This window comes from Onychomys torridus, chromosome 11 (assembly GCF_903995425.1).
Source record: "Onychomys torridus chromosome 11, mOncTor1.1, whole genome shotgun sequence".
In the NCBI taxonomy this organism is placed as follows: Eukaryota; Metazoa; Chordata; class Mammalia; order Rodentia; family Cricetidae; genus Onychomys; species Onychomys torridus.
Genome location: NC_050453.1, coordinates 34,493,976 through 34,519,176, shown reverse-complemented (window position 1 = coordinate 34,519,176; position 25,201 = coordinate 34,493,976).

Sequence of the window (25,201 nt, the reverse complement as noted above, 5' to 3'; positions counted from 1 at the left end):
AGGATTAGGTGCTGTGGTCTTATTGGAGGAGTCACTTGGGGTGGGCTTTGAAGTTTCTAAAGCCCAAGCCATTGCCAAGTATGGCTCTCCCACTCTCCTCCCTCCTACCACTCCCCTGCCTCTCTCTGTCTTGATCTTATAGAGACTCTCAGCTGCCACTCCAGCACCATGCCTGCCTGCCTGCCTGCTGCCATGCGCTCTGCCGTGATGGGCTTGGACTATGACCCCTTGGAACTGTGAGCTCTCAAATGATTTCTTTTATAGTTTACCTTGGTCATGGTGTCTCACCACAGCAATAGAAAATTAACTGAGAGAAACACAAGTCTCTCTCTGACTTCCTGTCCACATTGTGATGACCTCTCTCTTGTATGCATACACCCACAACTGCAGCCCACCACGAGGTGATGTGGCTAAGAGGGAGCCCTTGTCAGAGTCTCTTTGATACTCTTTGGGATTTTAGCCCCACAAATTATGAGCCAAGTAAATTTCCTTTCTTTAAAAACAAATTAGCCCGTCTCAAGTACTGTGTTACAGAAATGAAAAACTTCCCAGTGAAACCTCCCCTGCCTAGTAACAGCCACCCAGGCTTTTCTTCTTTGTTTTTTCTTTTGCATTTTTATACTCTTGCTTTTATCTGGAAAAATGTCCAGCCCTGCTATCTTGAGTCAGGTAAGCTTACCCAACACTGTGCTTATAAAATAGGGCAGTTTGTCTCTCCCTATAAGCTGTGTGCCTGACTTTGTACCTCAAAATAATAAAGGTGATTTCTTCTCCATATTTACTGTCTTATTTCCTATTCAGAACCATAGGTAGGGAAGAGGGCCCCAGGCCATGTATGCATCTTGGCTTCCCGGTTTCAGAAGCACATCTAACTAATGGCCCACAATGGACCTTTAAGCCCAAAAGCCTGGGATGACAGAGCTGAAGTGGCCTTGAAGTTGGCAAGCCTAATCCCTCTTGGTTCTGCAAAGCATTGCTGTGCTTGCTTCCAGTTTGTGGAAGGTTGGGAGGAGCAAATAAGAACATGTACAGCAAATTTTCTGTAAGGCCCATCCCCGCATACAAAGAAGTGAGGTAAGCATTGTAGCGCTTGTGTGTGAACAGAAGGTCCCAGAAGCCCACCTGACTTAGGATCCACCTAAGTCCTCAGGAATTGTCCTATATGCATCCCCAACACCAGAATCAGCACCGAGTGCTCCTCCCAGTACCATCTCCTGCCCCCAGGCACTGAGGCATTGGTGACAAAATATGGAGAATGCCTCCTTCCTCATGTGACATTCTGAAGTATTTCCAGACTGCTAAGGCAGAAAGCATGTCCCTGATGTCGTGTGTAGTTAACATTCATTTTTACAGTTCCTCCTCTGCTCCTGGGCACCAAGCCAGGACAGGAGCAGACCCTATTACAGACACTGGGCTCACACCACCCCCTCTTTCACTCCAAAGTCTTGGCCTGGTTTCCAGACCAAGACAGTGGTGCTTGCTTTGTACTCCCCTAGGAGGAATCTTCTAGGGCTCCTGAGTACCTGCCTCATTCATGGGACCAACATGCTGGAGATGCCCAGAAGTGTCTGAGTTGTAATACATCTTACATTAAAAACAATGATTGGCATGATCAGGTCTCAAGTCTTCATGAGGCAGCTATACAGGTGTTCTCAATAAAGAGGGCCTCACAGTCTCGAACCTGTTTCCATGTCAACCTAAATGGGGCTTGGGCTCCTTCCCTCCTATCTCCCTCTCATTCTGTCTTTCCAAGAAGAGGAAGTTACAGTGAGGAGGGCGGAATGTGGAAGAAGGGACCAGCACCAACCAGCATGGGGATATTTCCCCTCCATGGCTCAAGCAAATAATGTGTCTTACATTTTGCTAGTTATGAGACAATGGTGGGAACTTTTTGTTTTTATCCTGTTTTGGGGTGCACTCACCTCGATTGAGGAAAAAGACAATAAACCACAATGGAGCAATCCCATGCATAAGCAGTCAGTATTCCTATGGATTTGACCAGAAGGCTGGAGGGCAAGTGAGAAGGCTGGTGCATTTGCAACTGCTCCTCTAATCCTCCAGAAACTAACTGCTCCTAGACAGCATCAGAGATTCGCATGCAGCATGGCTCCTGTCTGTGGGACATGCTCTTTATGAAAGGCCCAACTTGTCTGCCAGCTTGAACCAAGTGGTCTCCTTCTCCCCAAGGAGGGCGGAAGAGGAGGGAGACTGGGGAAAGGTGTATAACACCCAAAGGGGTCAAGTTGGAGTTTGTTCTCTCCTCAAAAGAGTGCTGTGCCCACATCTTAGCAATCTCCCTTCAAACATTGGTGGTATTGAGGACACAGCTGAGGGATCTATCTGGTCGGCATTGCTAATCCCTTGTGGGGCCCATGGACGTCTCTGACACCTTAACTTCATCTTGATGCTGGAATGTATGTGCCAAGTACTGTGATTGCAAACTCCTAAAGAGCAAAACAATGCAATACACCTTTAAAATAACACTTCCTTTGTAACCTTGACCACAAGTCCCCTCCCTTCAGTCATCACTGCACAGCCTCCCCTTAGGGCTCTGGAGATGCTTATGCTGCCCCCAAATATCTGTCAGGGGCCCCTCTAGCCTGTACTGACTTCCTGCACTGGGCCATCCACAGGTTCTCTTGGTTCTAACCTTTCTGAAAGAACTTCTTACATTACAGGGGGATGATAGTCCTAGTCCCTTGAGCTTAGGGTTCTGTCTTCCCAAGTGCCTTTGGTGAGTCTCTCAAGACATTATCAAGGAGAGGAGCTCTTTGGGGGAACTGAGCAAATGGCATCTCCCCTCTCGCCTGGTGCATCACTTTGCCCTCAGAAGTCTTAGCTTCTTTCTTTCCACCCCTCAAGATACTTAGCATTAGTATCTGAAATGAACCTGGTGATCCCGGGCTGCAGGCTGGCAGCACAAACAACAGATATGTTGGATATAATTAATACAGCATCTTAAAATGTTTAAATTAGTTAGCACATTGAGAGATGTTCTTTAACATGTGTGGTCTTATTTTGGTTTGGTTTGATTCCTGTTTTGTTGTTTTTCTGTGAGTCTTTTGTTGTTGTTGTTGTTGTTGTTGTTGTTGTTTTGATTTTTTTTTTCTTTAGACAGAGTCTTGCTAGTAACTCTGCCTGTCCTGGAATGTGCTATGTAGACCAGGCTAGGCCCAAACTTGTAGAGCTCCACCTGCCTCTGCTTTCTGGGTGCTAGGTTTAAAGAGATGCACCACCATACCTGGCTTGAATTCTTAAAACTCATAAAACATAGAAAACCAGGTGCTTTAGATAGAATCCAGGCTACCCACTCATTTTTCAGTGTCTACTAGTAAACTGTTATATGCCAATGGTAATATTATAGGCTCTAGAACCATACGTTCAATAGACTGACAAGGTTCCAACTTTTGTTACATTGGAGAGATTGAAGCAGGCATGTTGGAGGCATGGGAGATATGTGACTACATAGAAATTGATGATAAAGTAATAAAACAAGTATCAGATAGTAATGAGAAATGAGAAGAAAATATACCAGTCCTGGAATAATGGAGCAGGCTGGGACTCAGAATTAGAGGTGACCAACCAGAGGTACCACCCACCGTGAAGCATGGCCTAGGGACCCTGGTGATGGACCTGAAGAATTAAGCTGCTGCTTTTTAGGTCATAGGACCTCAGTAAAATTTGTCATAAGCATATAGTCCTGAATTAGCTATTTGAGGGAAATCCAGACTGTGGTTTCTTCAGGCAACTGAAGGGAAATCTGGAGAAATTGTTAGGACAAGGCCAGAGAGGATGAGCAGAGCAATCTAAATCAAATCTGATGGGAAAGGCTGGAGGTATGTGGAATACAAAGGTATTCATGGAGACTTTCAGAGATTCCCAGGGAAGAGGCAGAATTCCTCAGCCATTAAGACAGGGAGACCAGATGGCTGGCTAGTACAGATGGTGGCCACATGTGTCTAGAAACTAAAGAGGAGAAATAAACAGATGGGTGGAATTCAGGGTCACATTTGGAAGACAACAAACAGGATCCCAAACAAAAGACAAAGGCTCCACTGAGGAACTTCCCTTTGCTATGTCGTGACAAAGCTGGGACCATCAAGTTCCTGAAACATCTGCTACCAAGACCATGTGTCCTCTCTCCTGCTTGGCACTCTGCTCTTCCTGCAGCAGCACAGGAAGGAAGGGCCTCATGCAGCAGGGTCACTTAAAGGACCTGACGGGTCTTCCTGATGCAAGGCCACGGGTGATATGCATGCCGGGGTGGATAGTTCTGCCTGACAGAGGCCTGTTGTAGAAATGCAGGACTCTGTGGGATGATTTTTGCCAAACCCAACTTTGGTCAGTTCATTTATTCAACGTCACTGTCACAGATGCTTTAGTGGGGGTAGGTGCTTACAATGCACTAGAAGTTCTTATGTTCTTGGAGCTCATAGTCTACCAGGTAATAACAAAGATAGCATAGAAAATGTAGCATAAGGTAAAGATCAGGCATATCGGAAGAGGGCCAGTTGCACCTTTAATAGAAAGAACAGAAAAAAGTCACATTTGAGTAAATGGAAGTCTTGGGAAGACCATTCTTGGCAAAATCCCCAAAGGGAGCATGTGATGGTGTGTTCTGATGACAACAAAGATACCAGTGTGTCTGCCGCTGACAGAGGAACACAGGACAAGGTAGATGAACTGAAGAGGTAACGGAGCCAAGTCATGTGAACTTCAGAAGCCATTGCCAGAACTTGTAATCCACCAGGACTCAGAACAGAAATCGTGGTGATCACTATCCCTGCAGGGCCTGCATGCTTTCATCTCTGTGCTCACAATACCAAGTGCATGACCTACAGCCTATAAATGCTTGGTAGATGAATCACTATGGGTGAAAGGCTCCCACTAGGATGCTACAACACACAGTCATCACCTTCAGACACTGTTTCCCCTCTTCTATATTTCTACTGACCCCTCCAGCTGCAGAGGGACCTCCAGTGAAATATAAGACTTGGTATGGTCATCCTTCAAAGGTATATCTTCTCCCACCTTACAGGCAGGCATCACACACCTCCAGAGTCCACTTCATAACAAATTCTTAGAGAACATGTCTGGGAATGTAGGTCTACATGACCAAATTAAATAGCAATGAGTCTATTTATCTCCAGGCCCTACCTCCAGGACTCCTCACTTTGTGGCTAGGCATCAGCCTGCCCTTCCCACCCTCCCAGAGTCCCTTTAACAAGCACCAAAGACTTCCTCAGGGAGGGAATTTCTGTGCAGAATCAACACATACATAAGGTAAACTTAGTAACCAGGGGAGCTGGGGTGTACTCTGGCCTGCTCTCAATTAAAATTGCAACTCCACACACTAAATCATCTCAGAGCCAAAACTAGAGAGCCAACAGTGAAGGAAAAGGGACTATCAAAGTGCCATTCCCTGCCTAGGCACAATGCTGGGCAAGAAATACTTCACATTCTCTGAAAATCAGAGTCCCACATTACTCAAATTTTTTTTTAAATTTTAATTAATTCACTTTCAAGATAGTCTCACAACATATACCAGGCTGGTCTCAAACTCATGATTCTCCTGTCTGAGTCTCCTGAGTACTGAGATTTTATATTTTTTAAATTATCTTTAATTGATGCATACAAATGAAAATTGTGCATATCAGTGAGTTACCATGTGTGGTATTGATGCATACACACCTTGCATGTGTGTAATGATCAAAACAGCTTACATACCTATCTCCAATACTCCCCTCTAGCTTTTCGAAATGTAGAGTACATTGCTGCTATGGTAACCACTTAACCCTCAATAGCACACAAGGACTCTCCATTGCCATCCAAGTATAACTTAGTACCCACTGAGCAACCCTGCCTCTCCCTGCCTGCTCCCACTCCCCACCCCTTCTCTGCCAGATATAAGGAAAACTGTTACACTGAGGTGTGGTGATATTTTGTTTGTTTTATCACAAATAAAGCTTGCCAGAAGATCAGAAGGCAGAGCTAGCCACTAGTTAACCATAGAGGCCAGGCAGTAATGGCACACACCTTTAATCCCAGCATTTGGGAGGAGGAAACAGGAAGTGATGTGGCTGGGCAGAGAGAGGAATGTAAGGCAGGCGGAGACAGGAGCTCACAGCCCTTTTCAGCTGAGGAGTTGTTGAGGTTAGAGGTGACTGTGGCTGGCTCCTTTGTTTCTCTGATCTTTCAGCATTTACCCCTATATCTGACTCTGGCTTTGTATTATCAAGACCCTGAAGGGCACAGTGCCTATGTGCCCAGAGTCAAGGGAGAGCCAGCAATGAAGACAGAGGAAAAGTGCTCCAGAAAGGTAAGTGCTTCAGATGGAAGTTGCTCAGAGACCAGTGCAGGTCACTCTGCTCCTTGAAATATACATCTGTTTGGCACAAACTCCCCTTTTTACGTCCTAAGAAAAAAGTCAAATGCCTGCCTTGAGATTTCTGCAAAATTGCTAGGGAGCCTGCATTCTCTTCTCACCTCTGGCTCCAATGTCCTGCCCTCACTGAATCCCTGTTCTCTGCTCTCCATAATTCCGCACCTTCTTCACCTGGCCTTATCCTAAAAGCAATCATTTTTACAAGCATTGTGCACTAGCAGAATTTTTATTGATGGTTTTTAGGTCACGAAGGATGGGTTACATTTTCTCACCCACAGCAGACAACCTAACATCTGATACTAGCTGTCCCATTTCTTGAACATTCTCTGGGGATTTCTCACTGGCCATGCCTTCATGTGCAACAGCAAGGCTTCTCTCTCTCCCACTGTCCCTCAGGAATTCTTTCCACTTCTCCCTCACAGCACTTATCTTTCTCTCGTGCTTTGCATATCTAGGTGTGCAGTGGGACGAAAACCCTTTGGCGTTAGATTTCAACGACAGATGCTTTAGATGGCAGTCCTCTGTGACTCTCTCACCGCTGCTGTTCTAGCTAGTTCTCCCTCATCAGAAAGCAGAGGAAGAGGTTTTTATGTATATTCATAAGGCCATCTACTCATTTGTCCTGTGCTCTGCCTTGCTGTCCTTTGGGCTGTGAGCTTCCATTTACATTCCTGGTTAACACATAAATTGCCTCATCTGGACCTTCACTGCTGAGCAGCCCTGGCAACACTACCATCTTGGAGGTAATCCAGCCTATAACCACACAATAGCTGTTGCAAAAGCCTCTGCCACCGAGTGGTCTAAACCAGGCAGTTTTAACCTAAAGAAGCTACGTGTCACTGCAAGCTATCTGTCAATCTCCTCAACTATCTGCATCTTTGTGTATTTTTCTGAAAAGGCCTATGGCTTACATACAACTTTTTATAGGCAATTCTGACTTCCTCCCAACTCTCCCACCCCCACCCCTGAAAACATTTTAATTACTGTTTGGTAGCCAATGGACTCCTAGGACCATGCTGAGCTCTGCATCAACATTATGGCCTAAGGTGGCAAGTTAGCCTTAAGCCAGATCAAGTAATTGGCAGTTTGGGAAATAGAAGAAATCATTGTGAAAAGACCTAAATGTTCAAAAATACCTGCTATGAGAGTTGTGAAAAATCAACAGGAGTCTTAAAAGCAGAGAAAATAAAACTATAAAACCCTTTCTTTTCAGAGAGGAGAGATTTTTAAATGTGATTTGATACATTGATGCCTAGGAGCTAAGGCACAGTCCCGGGCAAAGTCATTCTGAAATAGACATTTATGCCTATGCTTCACATTCTGAAGAGTCTGGCTTTATCAATTTAAAATATTAACCATAAAAACAAAGATGAATCAGATACCTAGATTTATTGAATCCATTGCAAAAGGATTTCGTTCATATAAAACAATTGGGACAAATGAACCCGAAGTTAAGGATGGATGGAAGCCCAGAGCCAATTAAAACTAAATGGGAAAGAGATTTAAGTCTGAAAATTGAAGATAAGGGTTGGCAATTATCCTGTCATCTAAGCAAACTCAAAACTGCACTGCTCTGGGTGACTTGATGTATTTTTAATTATCATATCAAGCATTTGACTCTAGTTAGAAAAATGAAATTGACTGTGAAAAAAAAAAAGTCTACTTCCCCCAATAATGCAGAGGGAGAATATCCTTCTGCCCACATGGTGTCTCCACACAAAGACCCAGTGGTGCACAGGCGTTAAAAGCCTATCATAAATTGTGCAGAAAGAACTCTCAGCATCTCCTGAGCTGTGTTTACCTCATATTAATTCTCGATTGAATGTGGAAATATTTAGTTTTGCCTCATTTACATTGTTAATGGTTTTATACCAGATTACAAGAAAACAAATGAGAAAGAAGATCTTTAAAAATATGCTGAGTAACTTACACAGGAGAAAAGAACTCCATCTTGAGGCTGCCAGCAAGAGGAACCCTGGCCCGGACCAATTCATTAGAAGGTCTCATCTGCTTCACAGACATCACTTCTTTTTTGAAGATGGCATGAACCTCTGCTACCCAGGACTGTGCTCTGGACTAATGACCTACTCTTGTTTCTATGTCCCTTCCACACTCCCTGGGAAACACTTTACATCTTTTGCCCACATCTTTGAAACAGAAGGCAGCCACATCTAAAGGCCATGAAGGTTTGAGGGTTCTGACCCGCTGACATTAAGCCATGGGGGAAAGCACCTGGCTGTCAGAGAAAAGACAAATTAACTTGTGGAATCCTTCCTTTCCATATAAATGCAGCCATTTCTGCATGCTAAATGACTGTTTCCCAGGAAGTGTCTATTTTCTTCTCTTTCTATTCTAATATGTGGTCCCAGAAATAGTCGCAAGTTATCCTAATATTTACAACAGATGCAGATAACAATTGAAGAACATTTTGCAATATTAAACACCTATTATCCTTACATTTATATACGAGAGTAAAGTAAGATACCCATTTTATTGCTAACTCAAATACTGAGGACTGAAACTAAGAATCATTTTATTTTTATTAAGATGCTCAAATATGCAATTAAGTTTCAAAAAAATTAAGATGAAATTCAACTAGACACAAGAATTTGATTTTAAATCCTTGCAGGTAAGGGCTAGGATCTAGCTTAAGGGTAGAGTGCTTGCCTAGTACATGCAGGGCCCTTGATTTAATCCCCAACACCATATTAAGAATAAAATATGTACATTCAATACTTCTCCTTCTGGAGTGATGGAGAAGATGTGCCTAGACTTATCTACCCATCTAGTGCAACTTACAGACCTTGGGAATTATACATAAATGAAGATGAAACACTAAAAAGTCAAGAGAAGAAAGCAGAGTTGTTGGAGAGGCCAAAACTCATGGAGTGACAGCAGGGAATCCCCTGGGGTTCTTTATGCTTCATTGGGTCTCACCCTTGGAGCTGAAGACATCAGCAACCAGAAACACTGACAGTCTCACAGCAAACTAATCGTTTTTTTTGGGGGGGAGGGGGGTCTTGTATTTTTTCGAGACAGGGTTTCTCTGTGTAGTTTTGGTGCCGGTCCTGGATCTCACTCTGTAGACCAGGCTGGCCTCGAACTCACAGAGATCCGCCTGGCTCTGCCTCCTGAGTGCTGGAATTAAAGGAGTGAACCACCACCTGGCAACCAAACTAATCTTAACAAAAGTTTCTCTCTCTCTAGCAAAAGACCCAATGGGGAGCCACTTAACAAGTCAGTAGGAATCACTCTGCTCCTGCCAAACACTAGGAAAACAAAGGTGTGGTCTCATTTCCAGCCAGAGAAGCAAAAGCCCAGCAGGACCCTGACTGTCTATAGTTGAGAGGTTGTAACAAGATGTCCCGCACATCCATGGAGGAGTATCAAAGAAGGTCAAAGAGGCAGCCTGCCTGGACTTTCATCCTAGCTGGCCAGTACTAAGTCTCCTATGCCTCCTAATCGTGATGTTAATGGGTACTAGATTGGGACCCTAGACTTTCACCTTCATCCAGCAGAAACTAGAGGCCTCTCTCTGTATGCTCTGGGATGGGAACAGTAGAGCCCAGTGAAAGTCCGGCTCTAGACCATCATCACTAGCTATAACAAGGCCACTCTTCTGCAAAGTCAATGGAAACCATTTGGGGACTGGAGCGCCACTGCAACCTCTCAGTGAGGAGCAGTCCTCTCATGTCCCTTAGCAGCAAGTGGTAAGAGAAGCACCTGGTCCTCACCTTTACCTTGAAGGGATGAAATGTCACACCATCACTGCTACCATGCTGGTCCCAAAACAGCAAACAGAAAGTTCAAACAAAATAAAAATGAACAAACCAAGAAAATGTTCAGCTTTTGATAGAAAAAAAAAAAATCACCCATCAGACAACCAAGAAGATCTCCTACTAAATGAAAAATGACAATCAATAGGAGCTCACACTGAGGTGAAAGAGATATTACAATAGCCTGACAGGGATCTTAAAGCAGCTATGATAAAAATGCTCACTGGCAACTACAAGCACATGTCAAACAAAAATAGCAAAAGTATCTGTAAATAAATAAAAGCTTGAAAAAGAATAATCAAAGTATGGGACTCAAAATAAAAATGGGCCAGAGCAATGTCCCTATTAAACTTGACAGTCTAGGTTCAATGCCCAGAGCCCTCATGGCCAAGGAGAGAACCACTCCTCAGGTGGTCCCCTGACTTCTACATCTATGCTGTGGCATATGGACCCCTCCATCTCAGAAAAAAATAAATTTTTGAAAAAACACAATAACTCAAGTTAAATGTTCAGTAAATGAACAAATACTAAAGCAAGAAATAGAACAACAGGAATTACCCAAACTGAGTAATAAGGGAAAAAGAAATTAAGGAGGAAAACAATTGGACAGAGACCTGTGGGACTAAATCAAAATATATAATTTATTTTTAACCTTTTTGTTTATTTGTTTCTTTGAGAGAAGTTCTCGCTTTGTAGCTCTGGCTGGCCTGGAACTCATTATGCAGATCAGGCTGGCCTTAAACTCAGAGATCTGCCAGCCTCAGCCTTAAAAGTATGCCACCATCTAAGGTCTAGTGTTTTTTATCAATGGAATTAGAAAGGAGAAAGATGATGAGCCTAAGGAAGTATGTAAAAAAAAATACTGGCTGGCAACTTCCTAAGTTTGGAAAGAGACATAACTCTACATAATCAAGAAGCTGAGTAGCCTCAAACAGGTTACACCCAAAGAACTTGGTTTCAAGTCATTGTAATTAAGCTCTGATAACTGGAGACAGAACTGTTGAAAGGTTCCAGAGAACATATAATAGAATAAGCTTTCTTCCTATTGAATTTCTAAATTAATGTTGTTGGTCACAGCAAAGATTATTACTCTCCTATGACTTTAAATCTACATATGGGTAGGGGGATGTTCAAGACCAGTATAAGTGGGGATAAGGAGAAGGTGATGCATGTACTTTTTAGTCAAACTGGTGAGTTAGATGGCTTCAGTAAGCTGTGTAAACACTAGACCCATTCTGACCTGCAAAGAAAACATTCCAAGAAATGCCTGAAATTGTGAGTCAGACTAAGCCCTATTTACAACATGTTTTTTCTCTATATATACATATCTATTTCAATTTATGAGTTAGATACAGTAGAAGAGTAACAACAATTACAATAAAATAGAGCAATTATCACAATTCACTGGAAAACTATGTAAGTGTGGGCTCTCCAAATACTTTATTGTAATGTTCTCATCCTTCTTGTGATGATTCAGAGATGATACAATGCCTACATGATGAGTTAAAGTTGGAAGAGTATTGCGTGTATTGTGAGGCAATGTTAGGCATGTTGAGCTCCTGATGACCTGTTAGAAGAGAAGAAGGGTCATCTGCTTCTATTGATCCTTTATCACTGAGCCAAGATGATGCCAAAGGTTAGAAGTCAAGAAAGATGATGGCAATAGTTTGGGATAATTGTTAGTTGAAGGATTTAGTTTGTTTTGCTCTCTTGCCTGCTTGTCCCTAAAATCTACTAGAAGAACATGATAATGAGAAGCTGTCTCTTGGTAACGCACTGGAGTGCTGCTGCAGAGTGTATGCTTCAGAAACCATACAGGTGACTTCAGTGCTACCATCTATCCAAGAACCATGCTTCATCATTCTGTTCTTTAATGTTCAATGACATTTTTATTACTGGCTCTACTTTCTCTAGTTTCTTTTTCGTCATTATTTTCCTCTTTCTCTGCAGATGACAAGTTCTCCAATCCCTCAATTCTTAATAATTTTTGATGGCCCTAAATGTGTCCTTCCACTTCATCAAGCATGTCAGCAAATCCTTCCCTACTAACTTGTCTTCCTGCATGAATGATTTTCCTCACTTTTCCATCGATCCCTAGGAAGCTTTTAAGGCATTCTTGACTCCACTTCATAGGTCTTCCCAAAAGGCATTTACTACTTCTGGTTTTAACTCACCCATTTAATAATGTGATTGGGTGAGAAATAGTGAACAATTTTCAGAATTACAATAAATCCAGACAAGGGGTCTGTATCAAATTTTATCAAGTACCCAGAAGATATATACAACCTTGACAAACCAAATGATGTCCTAGTTAAGGAGATGAATCCATGAGGTTCTGCTTGGAGATACAAAATACAACGTCTATATTTTCATTTTCACAAATAAAAATGTATTGTCCACTATGAATAAGAATTTAAATTCCAGCTCCTCCTAGGACTTCTAGGTATTTTTTTCAGATCTGGAATGAAATACTGTTAGGAGTCATCCAAGGAAAATGTCTATCACCCACCGTTATCCAATTATGAATCCAGAACATAGGAAAATAAATTTTATGGGTTTTTGTTTCATTTTATTTCTGTTTTAGAGAAAGTGTGTGTGTGTGTGTGTGTGTGTGTGTGTGTGTGTGTGTGTGTGTGTTCTCGTGTTCTCCTCTACATATTATGTCTGGTTTTGCCGTGTCCTGAAGTGTTGCTACATAATACTGTCAGTCTGTCTCTCCAAGTTTAATTCCCTGGTGCCTCTTTTGCAGTTTAATGAATGGAGATCTATTGAATATCTTCTTTTGGAGAAATCCAGTTTAATCATAATTAAAGGCTGGCTTTGGATGATGTTGTTTTCCTTAATTAATTTCAACATTGCCAGAAATGTGGTAGCAGCTTGTTCATTGGCAGATATATAGCTTTTCCACTAATTTTCATTTTTCAGTCCAAACTTATTTCTAATCTGTGTGACTATCCCATATGTGCATTAAGTGCTTTGGTACCAATCATTTCAGAGAATCCATTTCCGAAGTTTTTGTATGTTTCTGAGTGAAATGCATTGCCATCAATTGGATCATACTTCAATGGCTTTTCCATCCTAACTTCTGATGTGTTTCAGCCATAACATTAGCAGTTTGGGTTACAACAGCAAAGCTAGCACACATTTCTTTTCCCCCTTTAATATTTCATGGAATATTTCTTCTTATTGCACATCTTAATCCCAAAACTTTTTTCTACCCTTATTAAGTCAATAATTTTCACTTAAAGGAGGCACAGTGCAACTGCCAGCGTCATGTTGGGGGCACTATTGAGCGAGCAAAGTAACAGTTTCTCAAGTACAAACATTAAAATTTAGCAACCAACAATCTGATGCCCTACTAGGTGACTAAACAGGAGCACACACATAAATACACTAGATGTATTCATGAAACAGCATAAATACACTCACATATACTGAGTATGACAAAGAAAGATGCACAAGATCTCACCATGATATCAAGAATGGCATGCACCCTAAAGCTTATCAAGTGTTTACTTCTGGAATTTTTCCATGTGGTATTTTCAGATGTTGCTGATTGCAAATAACTGAAACCTCAAAAAATAAAGAGAACTAGTGTATATAATGTGATTCCTGGAACAACTATTTTTAAAGCTACACAAAGTTATGTACTCAAATAAAAAATAAATAAATAAAATGGAATGTTTAAATTATTCAATTAACTCACAGAAGTCAGTAAAAAGAAAACAGAAACAATTTTAAAGTACAATGAGAGAAATAGAAAGTATCATCATACTTCAGTACTATCAATAATTACATTAAGTGTAAATAGCCAAAATACTAAGTAAAAAGACAAACATTGGGAAAGATAACTAAGAGTGACCAAAGTATGTGGTGAGTACATAAAACTTCAAATTTCACAATACAGGCAGAAATGTAAAGTATAGGGAAAGTTCTGCTATGCAAATATTAACCAAAGGAAAGTTGGGGTGGCTGTGTTAGTACCTAATAAAGTAGACTTCAGAGTACAAATGCAAATTTAAGAGCCAGAGGAGGGCACTACACAATTATAAAAAGGGTGATTTCTCTAAGAAAACTGAACAATCCTGAACATATATTCACTAAACAAGAGGGCTGCAAATTCTGGGAATCAAAAACTGATGGAACTAAGGGAAAACAGACTAGCCTTTCATTATAACTAGAGCCCATGTTCCCCTCTTAGCAATGTTTAAATAACTCACAGAAAATCATCAAGCATATATAGGCTTATCTAGACCATCAACCAACAGAATTTAATTGAAAATGATCAAGCACTTCACCCAACAAAAGCAGGATGTGAACTCTTCCCGAGTGTGTACAGAATATACAACAACATAGATTATGTCCTGAGCCAAAAAAAAAAAAAAAAAATCAAAGAATTCAAATCACACAGAATTCCTGAGCACAGTGGTCTCTAAATGGATTTTAATCACAGAAAAGTGATGGGAAAATTTTTCTGAACAGTTGGAACTTTAACCAGATATTTTTAAATAGTTGGTGGGTCAATGAAATTCAAAGGGAAATTTTAATACATTTACATGAATGAAAATTGTAATAAAACATATCAAATCATAAAGAGGGATGTTGAGGGGTGCATGTATACCACAGACAACACATCAGAAAGGAGGAGAGGTCATAAATCAATAATCTCACTCATAACTCTTTAGCCTACTTTACAAAAGAAAAAGTGAAATAGCCTAAAGTCAGGTGCAAGGAGGAAATAGTCAGGCTAACAGCACAAATAAATGAAACAAAAATAGAAAAGTCAGTGAAAATTCAAGTTCCTTGAAACTAACACAACTCTAGTAAAACCAACAATAACAAAAGTGAAAATGAGAAAAGACATAAACTACCAATGTCTGGATGATACAGAAAGAATATTGTTACAGACACAGAAGACATTAAAATCATAAGTAAATGGCATAAATATTTCTATATGCTTAAATTTAACAAAGTACCAACTCTTCCAAACCCGGCCTGCCATCACTCGCCCTACATGAAGCAGATCATTTCATATCTGTGAACTATCACAAGTTGAATCTGTAATTTTAAAATTTCCAAAAGAGGCATTTCCATGCCCATAGCATACAGTACAGGAGAACTGTACCAGGTACTTGATAATGGATCAATACCAATTCTACACAGAAAATAGAAGAAAAGCAAGCTTTTCCCAACTCATTCCCTGAAGCTAGTACAGCATGATTCCAACACTAGATAAAGATAGCACAAAAAATGAGAAAGGGGAAATGGCAAACCACTGTCCCTCATGGATACAAGCACAGAACCCTTGAAAAAATAGAATTCATGAATACATAACAATCCATTATACACTGTAGAGTTTATTCCAGGGAAGCAAGTCTTTGCCCATATTTAAAAAGTAATACAACTACTATTTTATTTAGTCAGCATAATTCCTAACTATTTTCTAAACACTTACCTTTATACCCACAGATTAAGTGTAGCTCCCAAGCCTCACCAAAGACATTTCTCTTTGCAACAGAGATCACTGCAGAAAAAAACACAACTGGTCAAAATGTGGAGAGCAACTGATCATGGTATCTGTGACCCCAGTGTATACAACTACAATACAACTCCAGCACCTCAGGATCAGAAAAGCTTGTGGAAGATGGGGCAGAAAGATTTTAAGAGCCAGAGCACCAGGAAATCTGTGTTGTCTGGCAATGACACCTATGATACTTCGACAATATGGCTGCCTAAGCAAGACCTGAACAAGGACAATACCACTAGACATGCTACCATGGAAGGAGGAAATCTCACCCAGGCCTACTACAGCAACTAAAGAACTGTGGAAACAAAAGAATACTGGGAGCATGAGGAGTAGTCTTCCCCCAGGAAGGAGTCCCCTAATTGGTTATCCAGTATTAAATAGTCATCCCTGAAATCATGTGCATGTAAGCAACAATGAACTAACTCAGTGGGCTGTATTTATATATTAATGTATATGTGTATGTACATGTGGTATGTGTATATATGTATGTGTGTGTTGTATGAATATATTTATATATGGTATATATGTGTATATATATAGATATATGTATGTGTATATATATATGTGTGTGTGTGTGTGTGTGTGTGTGTGTGTGTGTGTGTGTATAGTATGTGTGTGTGTGTGTGTGTGTGTGTATAACAGTAACAATTAAGAAGAGGCCTGGAACAACTTGGGGGTGGGCATGGGAGGAGTTGGAGGAAGAAAAGGGAATAGATAAAATCACAATTATATTTTAATTTTAAATAAAGAAAAAATAATCAATTAAATCCACCAATCTATTGACTATGAAAAATTACATATAGTGATAAATATTCTCAGGAAAATAGGAAGAAAAAAATCACTACCCCAACTCAGTAAGAACACTTACCAAAAACCCTACAGCTAACACTATTCAGTGATGAAAAAAACACCTGTTCTCCCTTTAAGATATCAAGCAAGACTGGTGTGTCTGCTCACAGTGCTTATTCAATAAGCTGTTGAAAGTACTAGATAGAGTAAGAAGACAAAGGAAATAAAAGGCTCACAGATAAGAAATGATAAAATGTGAAATAAAACTGTCCCCATTTGTTAATTACATCATTGTCTACATAGGCTATTCCATGGAAACTATAAAAACAAATGAACACAAGCATCCTAGAACTAATAAATGTTTTTAAATGCCTCAGGAATCATGACAAACTTCATTACATTTCCTAGAAATGAACACATGGATTTAAAATAGCCTATCATTTACACTAGCCCCCAAATCATTTAGCTGTAATCAGATGTCAATGGAATAAAACATGTATATGATTTATGTCCTAAATCTTAAACAATACTGATTAAAGTAATCAAAGAAAATTTAAATAAATTGATATACAACACTCCTGCTTTAGAACACTTAGAAAAATAAAAATGTCAATTTCCCCCAAATATATAATTTTTCACAACTCCTGTCCAAATCCCAGCATGAAAACAATGGTAAATTTTCAATTTTTAGCCTTTACTTCTATTTATGTCTTTGGTGAAAATATACTCAAATGTTAAACTTGTTCCATAGCCTTGCACACCAGCCCAACTCCACCTTCCACCACTGCCCACATGAACACACACCACTCTCCATTCCTTGACCCTGAACTTCCTTAATATACCTTGTTCATTCAAGCTTCTCTGCCAGTTGACTCTGCCTCACAAACAAAATACTCCCAAAGCAACTTCTTGTCACTCTAAACCCACCTCCTCCTGGAGTTCATAATCTGTCCCTTCCCAAAAGTCCAACTCAAAGAGCCTTGGCCTTGACTCTGCAGCTGTGGTGTTAACCTTTGATCTTGGTGCCCACCCCTCAATTACTTGTGTGTGTTTTCTCCATCTTCATGCCCATGAGAGCTTTTGAGATGTAGAAATGTGTTTTCCATCTTTGCACTTCGAACATTTCAAATGAGCCATATGAAGGCTTCTGCGTGGCTGGATTCCAGCTTAAGATTCCTTAGTCTGTCGATTTCATTGTTTTCTTTCTTGCCATCCTCCTATTTAATTACTCTTTAACTCTCCTAAAGTCTCTTGGATTCCTTCACAAAACTAATGTAGAATAAATATCACATTGCAGTCAGCCACGTGCATAGTTGTCTTCTAGGCCCCCCAGGGGTAGGCAGTGTACAGTTTCACACCTCCTTTGGATGCATGGAAGGACTCAGGACTGATTGATGAGTGAATGAACAAATGAATGAATGACCACAACGGACCCCAGATATTACATAAAAGCCATTGTTTGTTTTTCTCTAGGACCTATGAGAAATAAAGACAGATGCTGAGACAGGGAGACAAAGAGCCACACAAAACTCCCACAAAACACAAAGAAAGAAAAGTAAAATAAAAACACAAAGAAGAACTCCACAAAGCAAGAGGACAAAGAATGAATATGTGGCTGAAATCATGAAGTCCTTGTGCAGCTTTTGAGTCTGGATTCAGTCCTGCAAATTGTTCTTTGTGACTGATGGAAGGAGGAAGGGTGTGAAATCTTTACACCATTTCCAGCTGCCCAGGGGAGGATCTCAGTGTGAGTCCTGTTTCTCACGAATACAGAAAAATACAGACACAAAGACATGTCAAAATCATCAAATGGTACATTGCAGTTTTATGAAATCAAACCCTTGAGAAACTGATAACATACCTTCAATTGTAATCAATCCAGAGGTTTGCCTTTATGAGTAGTTCAACAAAATGAGATGCTAATACAGAGTGAAGAATGTAAGCTTTTGCTATATGGGCCTGAGTTCAAGCCCTGACCTGACCCTCTAAGGTCATAGGATACTGTAAGCTCTGAATCTCTTTCCTCGGCTGTAAAGTACAGTATCAGGGACTGCAGGGATAGCCTGACAGTTAAGAGTACACACTGCTCTTGCAGATGACCGTAGTTCAATTCCCAGAACCCACATTAGGAGGCTCACACCCACCTTAACTCCAGTTTCTGGGGAGCCATCTCCATGGGCCCCTGTACACACATGCTCATACCCACACACAGATATACACATATATGCAAGCTTTAAAAATAATAGAGAAATAAATCTTTAAAGTGTGCTATAAGAGCATGCACCTGTAGGGTGTGTAAGAAAGAAATGAGATTGATGCCTGTCAATTTCAGGGTCTAATGCCTGGCATGCAGTAGGCAAATAAATTATAGCTGTCCCTTTCCTCGTCAAAGTCACCAATCTCTGGGTTATAAACTTCAAAACACTTTCATGTGAAATACTCTTCTTTCTGAAACTGCATTAGAAGCAGAGTTATAATACCAGGAGAATAGTTACAGAAAGTATGATATGCATGAAAAATGTTACGTTAGACACCCTGCAGGGCTCTCACTAAATACTTGTGGACTGATAAATGTGTTGTCAGAGCATAAAATCATATAGATAGAAAGGGATAACTGTATAAAAAGGTAACTTGGAGCCCACACAGGATAATGATTACACTTCAATAAGTATTTTACTTTTTTGAAGCGGTATTGAAGGAAACTGGAAATCATTCTTTTAAAATCAAGTTTTCTTTTGCAACTGCAAGTTGATATGAATGCCTATAGGCACAGAAGCACAGTGTCAAAGTGCTGATGTCTTGCTGGCAAATTTTCTAAATTAGAAAGCAAAGGTGTTATGTGTATCAAGAGATGTGTGCATGTCTGTAGTCTGCGTGTGATGTCTGCAACTACCTCCTTCCAAATTACAGGGAGAAAGAGGCCTGAGTCCATAACCTATGACCTATGAGCCCATAATTGAAGACCCCAATGAAACACTTTGTAGAGCACCAGCATTCTGAAGAAAGAGTTCACTTTATGAATATATGCTCAACTTCCAGGTCCTGCATGAGGCTCTGGGACAGCCAGCCAGATGCAGTGTGACCCTGTCCTCATGTAACAAGATACAAACAAGGAATGTTTAGCCATATCAGAGTTATGTACACAGACACTGGTGGCAAAGAGAATGGTCTGGTTCCGAAATGTTGTTTTTGTTCTTTTGTGGGGCCCACCACCCAGCTCTCAGGTAATCACACATGGGGGCTTGCTTCTTTCCAGATTTTCTTAATATAAATTATCCTGTCTACCTTTTGCTTCTGGGCTTTTCCCATTCTCTTACTTCTGTAAATCTTACTCCTACTCTGTGACTGGCTGTGTAGCTGGGTGGCTGGCCCCTGGAGTCCTCCTCCTCCTTCTCTGGCTGCTAGATTTTCAAAAACTCTCTTCCCAGATTTCTCTTTCTGTTTACATTCTCTGCCTGCCAACCCTGCCTATCCTTTCTCCTGCCTTGCTATTGGCCGTTCAGTTCTTTCTTATACCATCAGGTGTTTTAGACAGGCACAGTAACACAGCTTCACAGAGTTAAACAAATGCAACATAAACAAAAGTAACACACCTTAAAATAATACTCCACAACAGTCCCCTGAAGCACCAAGGAAATACTTCTCAGAAGTAGTAACAATCAAGCTGGACCTTAAGAAACTAATGAAACCTAAAAGCTGTAACAGCAGTTCATGCAGGAGAATGGCTGTGCCCTGGGCTTAAACAATGGGATGAAATCAGAGCGATCTATAAGAACTGGAATGTTTTCAAAGGCTGTATAGTGTATACACTGGGTAGCATAAATATACTATACACTCCCTGTGCAGTTGATGGCAAACAATTACTACAATTGGGTTGAGACATGACCCAGAAGTCCCATAACCTTCCATCCCTATTCTGTGACTTTATCAGATTCACCTAATATTTTTTCAATCAAATACCCAAGGTTGATATTCGCTATAGGTCACTAAATAGGCCTCTCTCATCAATTCCTTGCTCCACATAGGTTCTTCAATTCTTATGAAACAGGACATCCAGACTACACAGATCTTGGAGATGCATGGGATGGAAGAGTGGCTAAGAGAGCAAGGAGCTCAACTGCCCGTCATGAGCATCTTGATGGCCCAGAAAAAAAGAGCCAGCATGCTGGAAGAATAAAGCCTTTGAAACTGTCAGAAAACATGTGTTCTGCAAGTGGTATGTGAATTGGTGGTACATGTTCTGAAGCCTAAGAAATAGCTTCCCTTTTCCACAGTGTGAGAAAGGAAATTTTCTCATGAAGATAAAACAAAAAGGCAGTATGTGCCAACTCAGGCAAAAATCCATAAGTTTTCTTATGACATGAAAATAGCCATTACACCACACACAGGCTTCCACAGAAGGCAGTGCTAGGGGATCACAATATTTTCCCAGTGAACCCAAGGGAAAATAAGCAAAACCAAAGAAAAAAAATGAAACTCACTGTCCTCTTAAAAATAATGTTCTTTAATTTCACAGATACCTGAACAGCCATATTTATTACAATATTGTCCACAATAACCAAGTTATTGTGACTAAGAGGACCAACTCACCCTAGGTACCTGTCAACAGATGCATAGATAAAGAAAATGTCGTTTATGTACACAGTGGAGTACTGTTCAGCCATAAAGAGTTAAGTCTTGTTGCTTACAAGAAAATGGGCAGAACTGGAGTTCATCACATCATGCGAAATGAGCCAGACTCGGAGAGACAAATACAGCATGTTTTCTCTCAAATAAAAGCTCAGTTTTAAAAGCAAACAATCATGGAAGTAGGAGGACTTTGGGGGAAGGAAGGCATCCGGAGTATGGAAGGGGAGAATTCAGAGATGAATATGACCAAAGTATGTTATATACATGTCTTAGTTAGGGTTTCTACTGCTGTGATAAAACACCATGGCCATCAATACTTGAGGATGAATGGGTTTGTTTCTGCTTACAACTCCCAGATCACGCTCCATTGCTGAGGGAAGCCAGGGCAAGCACTTCAAGGCAGGGATCTGGAGGCAGGAGCTGATGCAGAGGCCGGCTGCTTACTGGCTCGCTCCCCATGACTTGGCATAGCCAGCTTTCTTGTAGCAGCCTGGACCACCACTGACTCAAAGGTAGCACCACTCAAGGTGAGCTGCTCCCCTCCCTACTTCAATCATCAATCAAGAAAATGAACTCCACTCCACCCTTTTCCCACTCACCAGTTTGGTGAAGGCACTTTCTTAGCCACCAGTTTGGTGAAAGGCACTTTCTCAACTGAAGGTACCTCCTTCCCAATGACTCCAGCCTGTGTCAGGTTAACATAAAAACTAGCCAGCGCAACATATGTGAAGTGTCGGGATGAAACTCACTGTTCTATACAATTAATATACAATAATAATAATAATAATAATAATAATAATAATAATAATAGAATAAGCATGTGTTTGTGGCATTATTGAAATTGCCTGTGGCTGAGTTAAAAGTACCACTTCATAATGTGATCTTCTCAGTTTCATGTCTCATGTTTGCCACAAAGGGGTTACATGTCCCTTCCCGGGATCACATAATTTCTCTAGGCTTCTAATGTTTCTTCTATAAGATGAAGAAATGACTCAGTGAACTCCAAAATCAGTTCTCATTCTATTTGTAATTATGTTTCAATTTCTTTTTTTAAAAATATCTAGTTATCTCAAGCACCTCTTCTGACTAATAATCAATTGTCTTGGGCTTCAAAAATCTAACTCCCAGTCTCCCAAAGCACACAAGTGGGTTGCCAGTCCAAAGAGCATGTCTCCACATTAACTTTGCTAGATGTACTGATGCCAAGACAATGAAGTGACTTGAAAATCAAGATCTCTTTTGCTCTCTGTGGTTTTGTTTCCTGCCGGAAATAGAGCTTGAGGCTGAAAATGGGGCCAGGACAGCAAACACTTGTATCGAGTTCAGTACAGTTTCCTTTTTGCTGGGAGATATCAGTAAACACCACGGAGTTTCTGGTGTGTGTGTGTGTGTGTGTGTGTGTGTGTGTGTGTGTGTGTGTGTGTCAGGTGAAAAGCACAGCTGGAATGTTCTCCACTGGAGAGCCCTAGCTCTAGATGAGATCAATGTAGTGCTTGCTCAAGGATGTGATGAGCACCCTAGAACTGTGGTTTGGGTGGGACCCCAGCTTCAGGTTAAGCTTCAGTGGAATCCAGGGGGTGGGGAGTGAGCCAGCTGGCCACAGGTGCAAGGAACAGAGCTGCCCTGAGCAAAGCAGCAGCACCTGGGGACCACCTTCTCCCAGCACCTCTTTTGTGCTTTTGTAAAGGGCATACAGGGCAGAGTTTAAAAGCATGCATCAGAGAGCGGGAACCCAGTGTGAGCCTTGCTGTTGGCCCCTCCTATGACTTGAGCTTGCCAAGCCTCAGCTTCCTCATCCATTAAAAACCCCACTAACAATAGACTCACATCACAAAGATGGGCAAGAGGGCTATCAGATAATATAAAAACTAAAGGAACGCATCTGGCACACCTCCATCACTGAGCCTTACTGGAGCTTGAAACCAAAGAGAAAATCTGTAATATAATGATTCAGTGTTTACTTATATATTTAATTATTGCTTCCCTATGGGTTTTTTTCACTAATTCTGATCTTTAAATTTTTTATTAATTTTTATGTGTGTGGATGTTTTGCTGGAAGGTATACCTGTGCATCATGTGCATGCCGTGCCAGAGGAGACTAGAAGAGGGTGTCGGCATCCCTGGGACTTCAGAGTTGTGAGTCACCCTGTGGTCTCTGGGAATTGAGCATGAGTCCTCTGGAAGAGCAGCCAATGTTGTCTGAGCCATCTATCCAGCCCCACTAATTCTGATTTTTAAATATATTGCACACGGTCTGAGGATATAGCTCAATCTTAGAGAAATCAGCTAGTATAAGCAAAGCCCCCGAGTTCAAGCCCTACCTCTAGAAATGAAATAAATAAAGGCAAGAAGTTACTTATTTTGATTTCCGAGGGACTCAGTAATTACACTAGGTGCTAATGTTTTGTTCATTTTTTGGAAAAGCCTCATACAACCCAGACTGGTCTTCAGCACCTGACCCTCCTGCCTCCACCTCCAGAGTGCTGGAATTATAGATGTGCCCCATCATGCCTAGCAGCTGCTAACATTTTTACCATAACCACAGAAAGACTCTAGTCCTTCATTATCTAGTTTCTTATATTAGTCATTGTTCCAATCCCCTGTGTCCTGTTTCTCCAACTAATTTGTACAATCGTTAATGAAAGAAATTATAACATATGTCTTTATCCTTAAAACTGGCAAGGGTATAGAAGTTTAAGTATGCAGATTGCCCATAGCCCACAGTAGACAATTTACCACTCCACTGTTTCCTGTTGCTTCACGTGTTTTAAAGTTTTGTTTCATGATCCTAGAGGGTAGAGAGGACATCTGGCATTTATCCTGTGCCATCTCTGACACAAAACTTTGGATCGTGAATCAAAGAACTGGCAGAAGCCTTTGAGCTCAGCTAATCACACCTGCTCGCTTTACAAATAAGTCATTTGATGCCCAAAGAGGTCATACAATGTGGCCAAATTGAGGAGATGGGTCTAAAATGTTTTTCCAGGTCTCATGTGCTCTTTCCATTCTAGCACTCTGATTTTCTTTTATTTCTCTCCATCCCCTTCTGTATCAAGCACAGAGTTTTAATGTAAAAATTTTCAATAAATGATATAGATCTTTGGTTTCTGAAACCAGAATTATATTTGCCTAAAGGGGTATAGGGAATTCTTACCTGGGAAAATATATGTGTATTTATTAACCACCTGTACATCCTGGCTCAGTAACCAAAAGAATACTACTGGATTTGAAGACAGATGCCTTTGAGTTTGACTTCTGACTTCACTGTTTCCTAGCCATGTGACTATGAATGAAATAGAGTTGTAACTATAATTTGCTTCATTGAAATTATGGGTGTAATAGAGTATATTAGTCAGGGTTTCTATTGCTACAAAATAACATGACCAAAAAGCAAGTTGGGGGAGAAAAGGATTTCTTTGATTTATACTTTAATATTGCTGTTCATCACTGAAGGAAGTTAGGACAGGAACTCAAACAGGGCAGGATCCTGGAGGCAGGGGCTGATATAGAAGTCATGGAGGGATACTGCTTACTGGCTTGCTTCCCATTACCTGCTCAGCCTACTTTCTTGTAGAACCCAGTACCAGCAGCCCAGAGATGGCACCACTTACCATGGGCTGGGCCCTCCCACATTGATCACTAATTGAGAAAATGCTTTACAGCTGGGTCTCACGGAGGCCTTTCCTCAACTAAGGAGCCTCCTTCCTTTCTGAAGACTCTAGCTCATGTCAAGTTGACACACAAAACTAGGCAGTACATAGAGGTATCTAAAACTATGAGGCATTACATAAAACAAAAGCATACAAGAGAGCAGACTGCCTCATGTACAATAAATGCTCAATAAATATTAGCAATTCTAAAAGTAAGCACCAATGGTTAGGTGGACTATAAGGGTTGTGGGATAGATTTGTGTGTCTGATTCTATAATAGTCCTATAGTTTTGTACTAACGTAAACAAAGGTTGGGCATGCAGACTAAAGTGATCAGCCAAACATGTTAAGTATGCTGGACTTTTTCCAATCATCCTCTTTAAAGAAAGCTTGCTAGATTTATCCTGGGAGAGCTCCTTTGCTCAGAACCACCAGAAGGAATCCT